We start from the raw sequence: 6351 nt of genomic DNA on the forward strand, positions 1-6351 counted from the left end.
AAATCGGCTTTGTAAGCTCGACAAATTTACCACATAAGTTCGACTAGGTGGTGCATTTAATGTGTAAAAATATCGAAAAAAATAATTTTTGAAACAAGGGTTATAGCGCAGGCTGGCTGGTGAACGGTCATATTTGTAAACCCCGATACAAGAAGGGAAAGGGAGACAAACACGACGACTTTGAGATGTAATTCAGTGTGCATGTTTTGTTTTACAGAGACACGAGCTGAGCTGGTTGCTGCTTTGAAAAAGAAGCACGTGGCCATCCCTATGGTATTGAACTCAAGGTTCGAGGTTTATGTGTGCCTTTAGGCTGTTTTTCTTACCTCATCTTCGGCTCTGTTCAGAAGGAGGGGGTTCGTCTTTTGTTTCCCTTTTTCAAATCAGCAGCATACTTCACTTCCGTTACCAGTGGGCAGTAATCGTGGGTAAATTTGAACGGTTAGGCTAAAGAATATCTTGCATTTTGTTCGCTTTATGAGTAATTGTGTCCATTCATTATGGCTGGTCAGGACTATTTGTACAGACACTTTTTAAATTGCTTGCTATTCTGGTACACAGATCCGGTGGGTAGAACGCTCTATGAAAGTGGACCACAAGCCGCACATTAACACACAAAGTGCCGCAGCTTGGCCACTCCTGGTCTCGACTGTGCTGTAGCTGCAGTTGTCCCTCTTCAATTTCAAGAGACACTCTCCTGCTCGTTTCTCGACCGCATTAAATCTGAATTCGACACTCTTCAGTTTTACGAGATGTGCTCACCTGCTTTAAGTCAAGTCAAAATCTCGCTGTACACGAAGTTACATCTCTTCTCCACTATCGCAAGACGTCCTCATTTGTTTGGCGTCCTGCTTGCGTTGCAGCCGAAGTTTCCTCTCTTTAATCTTTTCATCCGCTTCAATGGTCCTCTTGTTGCTACTTGCCTCTCCAGCTTTCAACAAACATGTTTTATGTTGTTCCGAAGTACCCTAGGCACTTTGCTTTCACTGTGCCTCAGCACGCTTGCGTAATGTTCCTCTGGTGAGACCTGCTTTCGTATACCGACAACGAAAGATGATACTCAAGTCTGGTTCACAGAGCTCTCCTCAGATGTGGCTATGTGCGACTGCGACCAGATGCGGCGCACATTGCTATTGCAACAACGGCGTTGAGTCACTGGCACGTGCATCAACGCAGCTCTTGCCTGCAACCAGTAGCTCTTTCGCAAATGCTTACCCATGTATGCTCGTAGTGAAGCGGATACGATGCCCGGCTTAGACTTCAACAGTTGTGGGTTTGAGGCGCAGTGCCGGCGGCATGTTTTTCTTTTCTGAATTATAATGTGCCGGCACATGCTCTTTTCAAAAGCAGTTACAAATCCTCGGACCAACAGACGCCTAAAGTGCATATGCTTTGCTTATAGATGCTATCGTATTTAAAAGCACTGAATTGCAAGTACAAAGCAACTGAGAGTTTACGTTCCTCATAGAAAGTACACTGGGTGCAAAGTAGTATTATCATATTTTACTTTCTAACTAACTTAGAAGTACCTTTTAACACAATATTTTATCATACTATTTCGTTTACCTACACAGTGTTTTCTGACAACAGGTATCGTCCTTTACAAACTAGAGTATGTAAAGGACGATATACCAATTATTTCCTGTACTGACAGTGAATACCGGATATCTTGTCAGGGGCGTCTGGAAGCATTTCTTCAGGGAGGGGGCTATCACAGGTATAGGGCTGAAACCTGCACCCAAAAAATAAAGGGGGGGAGAGCAATTTAATGTGAACTATGTGTGTCCCAATTATGTGTTGGAGTTTATATTAAATAAATATTACAACACCTGGACCTTTTTCTTTTCCAGATTTTGATGTCGCCATCCCCTGCAGTGGGTGGCAAGTACAAGAAAAAAAAAGACAGAGGACAGGACGTCCGCTGTGTCGCTTGGGAAGCATGCCCGGCTGGTTGAAAAGCTGAGGTCGGCAAAGCAGAGGGTGCTGAACCTGGAGCAGGAGCCCCAGATAGAGAGGACGCTATCAAGAAGCAGCTGCTGGCACTACTTGGTAAGCGTGGAGGCACTTTCAGTTGCTTACCTCACACACTACACATTATGTGCTCACACTTTATCTGAGAAATCAAAAGTAATTTTAATTTTTTTTTTGTCGCAAACAGAAGTAAGCATATACTACAGGGGTGCTTCAATGTATCAATGAGTTTAAGAGGTGTCTATAATTCTCTTTTCGTCTCTTAGGGTGCAAATGGAGCTTTGAGAGTTTGTTTCTTGTTGCTGATGGCGATGAGCCCGTTTTGCTCGGCAACACTTTTGCTTTGATTGAAGAAATATTTTTCTGGTTCTGCAGTATGTCAAACAATTACGTCATACCAAGACACCATGGTCTGTGCGCATAGATGAGGCTTGAAGTGAAAGTTTGTTCTGTCAGTCAAAACATTTTAAATATGCGCTTTCTGATGAGGCCGGCCAGCACACATCCTTTCGTCATTGGGGACAAAGGAGTTCTTTTTGTTGAGGAGGAGGGAGTGAGGAAGCTGGTCGTAGGCATGACCACAGCACCAACAAGGCTGAACTTTAATCGGGCGGCAGATTGTGTCTAGCGACGCAACTGTGCAACTGGTTAAAAGGTGAGCAGACGATCTGCTACAGCATTGAATTTCGTCAGAAAGATTGAGCTTATATCTCGCAAACCGTTGGAAATGCTTGGCATGAATATTCATTAGCTATTCACCGGTATTTTTTGTGTAAACTAAACAACCTCTCTGCCGCCCACTGCCGGCGAACTTGAGCGCATTTCTTTTCTTCCTCTTTTTCTTCTTTGGTTTTGTTTCTCATCCTTTTGTTTTGTGTCCTGCTTGCGCTACTTTTCCAGTCCCGGTGTGTTACGGAAAAACAAATAAGCACACTGCCGGTAGTCTTCTGTGGCATGAAGTACTATGAAGCCCTCATGCCATCAACGAACCAGGAAAGTGCTGAAGTCCGAATAATCAAGCTTGTCTGAATTTTTGGCGTCCGAAAAATCGGTTGACTCCTGAACTGTGTCTTGTTTCTAAAGAGTGTTTTATTATGTTGCAGTGGACAATGTCCCGTCTGGCAGGGTTGGGTCAGCTCCTCCAGCTTGCCCAGCAGTGGTTCCTGCAGCTGGCGCTCCTGCTTCAGTTCACGTAGTGCGAGCTGGTGTGGATCACGCTCGACCTGTACCGGCCGCTGATGCTGCTGTTCCAGCAGCGGATCTTGTAGCAGGCCCGCCGGAGGCATTTCCCGAGTGTGTGCCAGTGCTTGCAGAGGCTGATGACGAGGTAAGTTCAGAATTTCATGGAATATTCATTCCAGATATTGGGCAAGTGACTAAATTTTATTGTTTCCACAGCTCCTTGAATGAGGTTATTTATATGCTTCCTTAAATTGAACCATCGGGCTGCTTCAGAATGCTGGTGAATGTAAAGAGTAGGGCCGGGCATTGATAAGATATTTCTTTCCCAATTAATTGGCACTTTTCTGAAACGTTTTCTATCTAGTGTCCTTGTCTTATTTCGAGGTTTTTCATAAATCATGTACCAAGTAGCCCAATTAAAATTGTGTTATAATTGGTACCCTTCTTTCGCTTTCTCTCTTTACTCTGAACTCACTTAAACGGACACTTAACCCCCCAATAAAAGTTTTCATTTTTTGCCAGCCGATTTTTAATAGTGTCGAAAGACTACCAAATTAATATTTTGCAACAGTCACATATATTTTATTAAAGGGAAGCTACGGAGCTTCTTGGAAAAAATGAGTTAGAAGTGAATTCTAGTGTATTTTACCCCGTGAACCCGAATACCCAAATCATTTGCTGCGTAAGTATTGTTAAACGCGAGAAAAACTCGAAAGACAGTCGCTGTCCATGACGTCATCGACGGCTCTTTTCGCTGCCCAAGGCTAGGGGGGCGGGGCTTCAGCCATATTTTGAAATTGCTCTTGTAACTCTCCGGCGCGTCGCATTGAAATATAATTTTGATATCTGTTATTCTAAAGGCCAAATGAACGCAATTCAAGCGTTTTTTCTCAAATGTAGAAGTGCCCCATCTTCCCTTTAAAGCCAAAAAACGCAACTGCTCAGAACTGAAACTGAAACCCGCGCACGGAGGTCGGAGAAGTGGAGAGGAGAGAGTGAGTGGGCGGAAGTCACGTGGCTACACCCGACCGTGAGCTTTTTTGTTTTCCCCTCCGTGTTTTTTTTTTTTTGTGTGCATAGCAGACGACATGCGTGGCTGGAACTGTTTGCTATGCGATTCTTTTGCAGTTATGTTTGTTCCACTCTCTGTTCTGTACTTCAAGATGAGGTGTTCTTTACATTGAGAAGTTGGAGACGAGTAGTGAGTGCCCGTGGTGAATTTCTGTGATTGGCTTTGAAAAGAATACGCCCAAGATGTTGCATGAAGAGCTGCCTTGCATGTCCTGCGTCCGAAAAAAGTGGCATTGTGCGGCAGACGTCTACACAAGTTTCCGAAAGATCAATGAGATCGGGACCAATGGCTGGCTGCATTTCCTGTAGAGCATTTCTATCTATTTCTAGGTTCACCTTTGCCATGGTGTCTTGGTGGAAAAGGACAAACTGTTCTACGTGAGGGGAGCCCGGGGAGACTCCATGTTCGTTAAAGAGGCCACGAAGTTGATCTTCGGCAGGGAGAAGCTGCATGGGCGGAGTGTGACTGGGGTGCTATGCCGGCGCTTCAAGGGCGCTTTCGCCGAGAGGGCCCTGACTCCAGTCAAGTTGGCAGCAGTAAGTGCCCACTTCTCACAGATGTCTCATACTTGGTGAGTCACTCAAACCTTATGGCTTCTGAAGTTGCAACCTGCTATGACAAAATTAATGTGATAAAATATTCCAAGGCTTTCGGAACTTTCAGTGTTATAGGCTGTTGAAAGGTCACGGTTCGACTAGTTCGAGCTTTAGGAACGTGAAGCTCTGAGCGCAAAACCGAAATGAAGAAGCCCTATCTCCCTCTTTGTTTTTAATATATGAAGAAAAGTAAAGTGACCTCGTCACGGTCATCTAGGTCCCTTGGTGCTTTCTGATGTATTCACACTGAGGAGGTTTTACAGTAACATGCTCCGCATTGCAAATATCTGCTAATCCCTGCAAGTTTTGGGGGAGGTCCATGATATCAGTGGCCTGCTTGCAGGACCTTCTGCTGAGGCACTTATTTTTTCTTTTGAACGAAAAGCTGGCACTAGCAGAGTTGTGAAAGTGAGTCTGTTTGTTCACTAGAACTGCTACAACCGAACTATGTTTGGCTCTGTCCTTTGAGTACTGCCCATTTTTTCTGAACCGCCTTCTGACCGTGGGTGTTCCTTCTTTCTAGTGCTCAGTTTTCTTACCAGGGAACTATCTCGTATGAATAGACCATTGAAGGGTCGTAACACGGATATTAAATTAGTTAAATGGTTCTTGATATCAAATCTGTGTTGTCAATTTATATACATGCCCAGAACAACAATTGCAAGTCAAAATCTTTCTTTTGCACTAAAACTGCCGGTCGAGAATTGTGTGTTCAGTGTTCATTTTACTTGTTCCCATGGTGACATTGTTGGGCATGAAATAAGTTAGAGGTTGTGGGCAATCAGAGGCCCATGTTCATAATTGAAAATACATATTTAGCTTTATTGAACATACTTTTACTTAAGTTAACAGGCAGGCGAGCTGGTTAAGGATAGACGTGGTTACCCAGGAACGTGGGGAAAAAAAGGGACAGACAGACACGAAGCTCTGGAGCTTCGTGTCTTTCCGTTCCTTTTTGTCCCCTGCTCCAAGGTCTATAATTTTCATAAACACTGAAATGCAAGGAACACATTGTTGCAAGCAAACTTTAAGTGCATAGTTGTGGAAAGTCACACTAGGTCTTTTCGATTTGCTTGAACTGGCTGATCTAGTTCAAATAGTGTAAGAACTGACTCATTAGATTCAACCGGAAGTTGCATGGACGCTGAACTGGCCTGTTCGATTTATTCCAGTGCTGCACGAGCTCAGCCTCAGTTCCACAGAATCTTGCGCTGGCCGAAGTCAGTTCAGCGTTCATGCAGTAACAGATGGCAACTCTTCGGTCTTTCGGAAACCAATTACAGGGTCGTTTGTAACGCTGCAGCTTAAGTTCACGCAGCCGCAGCCCGACTTGCGCACTGCTTCTGCACTCCTCTGAACTCGGTCTGAACTGGTTCAAAACTTTCGGGCCGAATCATGCATGCCTGCTGTTTTAAGCAGACTGTGTAATCGTAAGAAGTTGCTCTTGGGGTCTACATGGTATCACAAGATATTAACAAAGCATAAATTGTAGCGGAAATTGCTTACTTATAATTGCAGGAAGTAAAATAT

At 44.2% G+C, this 6351-nt stretch overlaps 1 long non-coding RNA gene across 1 annotated transcript; it reads left to right on the forward strand.

Annotated features, from left to right (window-relative positions):
• Window positions 1–230: 230 nt before the first annotated feature.
• LOC121834169 lies at window positions 231–3084 on the forward strand. The gene is made up of 3 exons (XR_006077116.1): window positions 231–287; window positions 1851–2049; window positions 3075–3084. It is a non-coding gene; the product is annotated as an uncharacterized LOC121834169 (long non-coding RNA).
• Window positions 3085–6351: the final 3267 nt, after the last annotated feature.

Source organism: Ixodes scapularis, unplaced genomic scaffold (genome assembly GCF_016920785.2).
Source record: "Ixodes scapularis isolate PalLabHiFi unplaced genomic scaffold, ASM1692078v2 ptg000597l_1___fragment_1__unscaffolded, whole genome shotgun sequence".
Taxonomy (NCBI): domain Eukaryota; kingdom Metazoa; phylum Arthropoda; class Arachnida; order Ixodida; family Ixodidae; genus Ixodes; species Ixodes scapularis.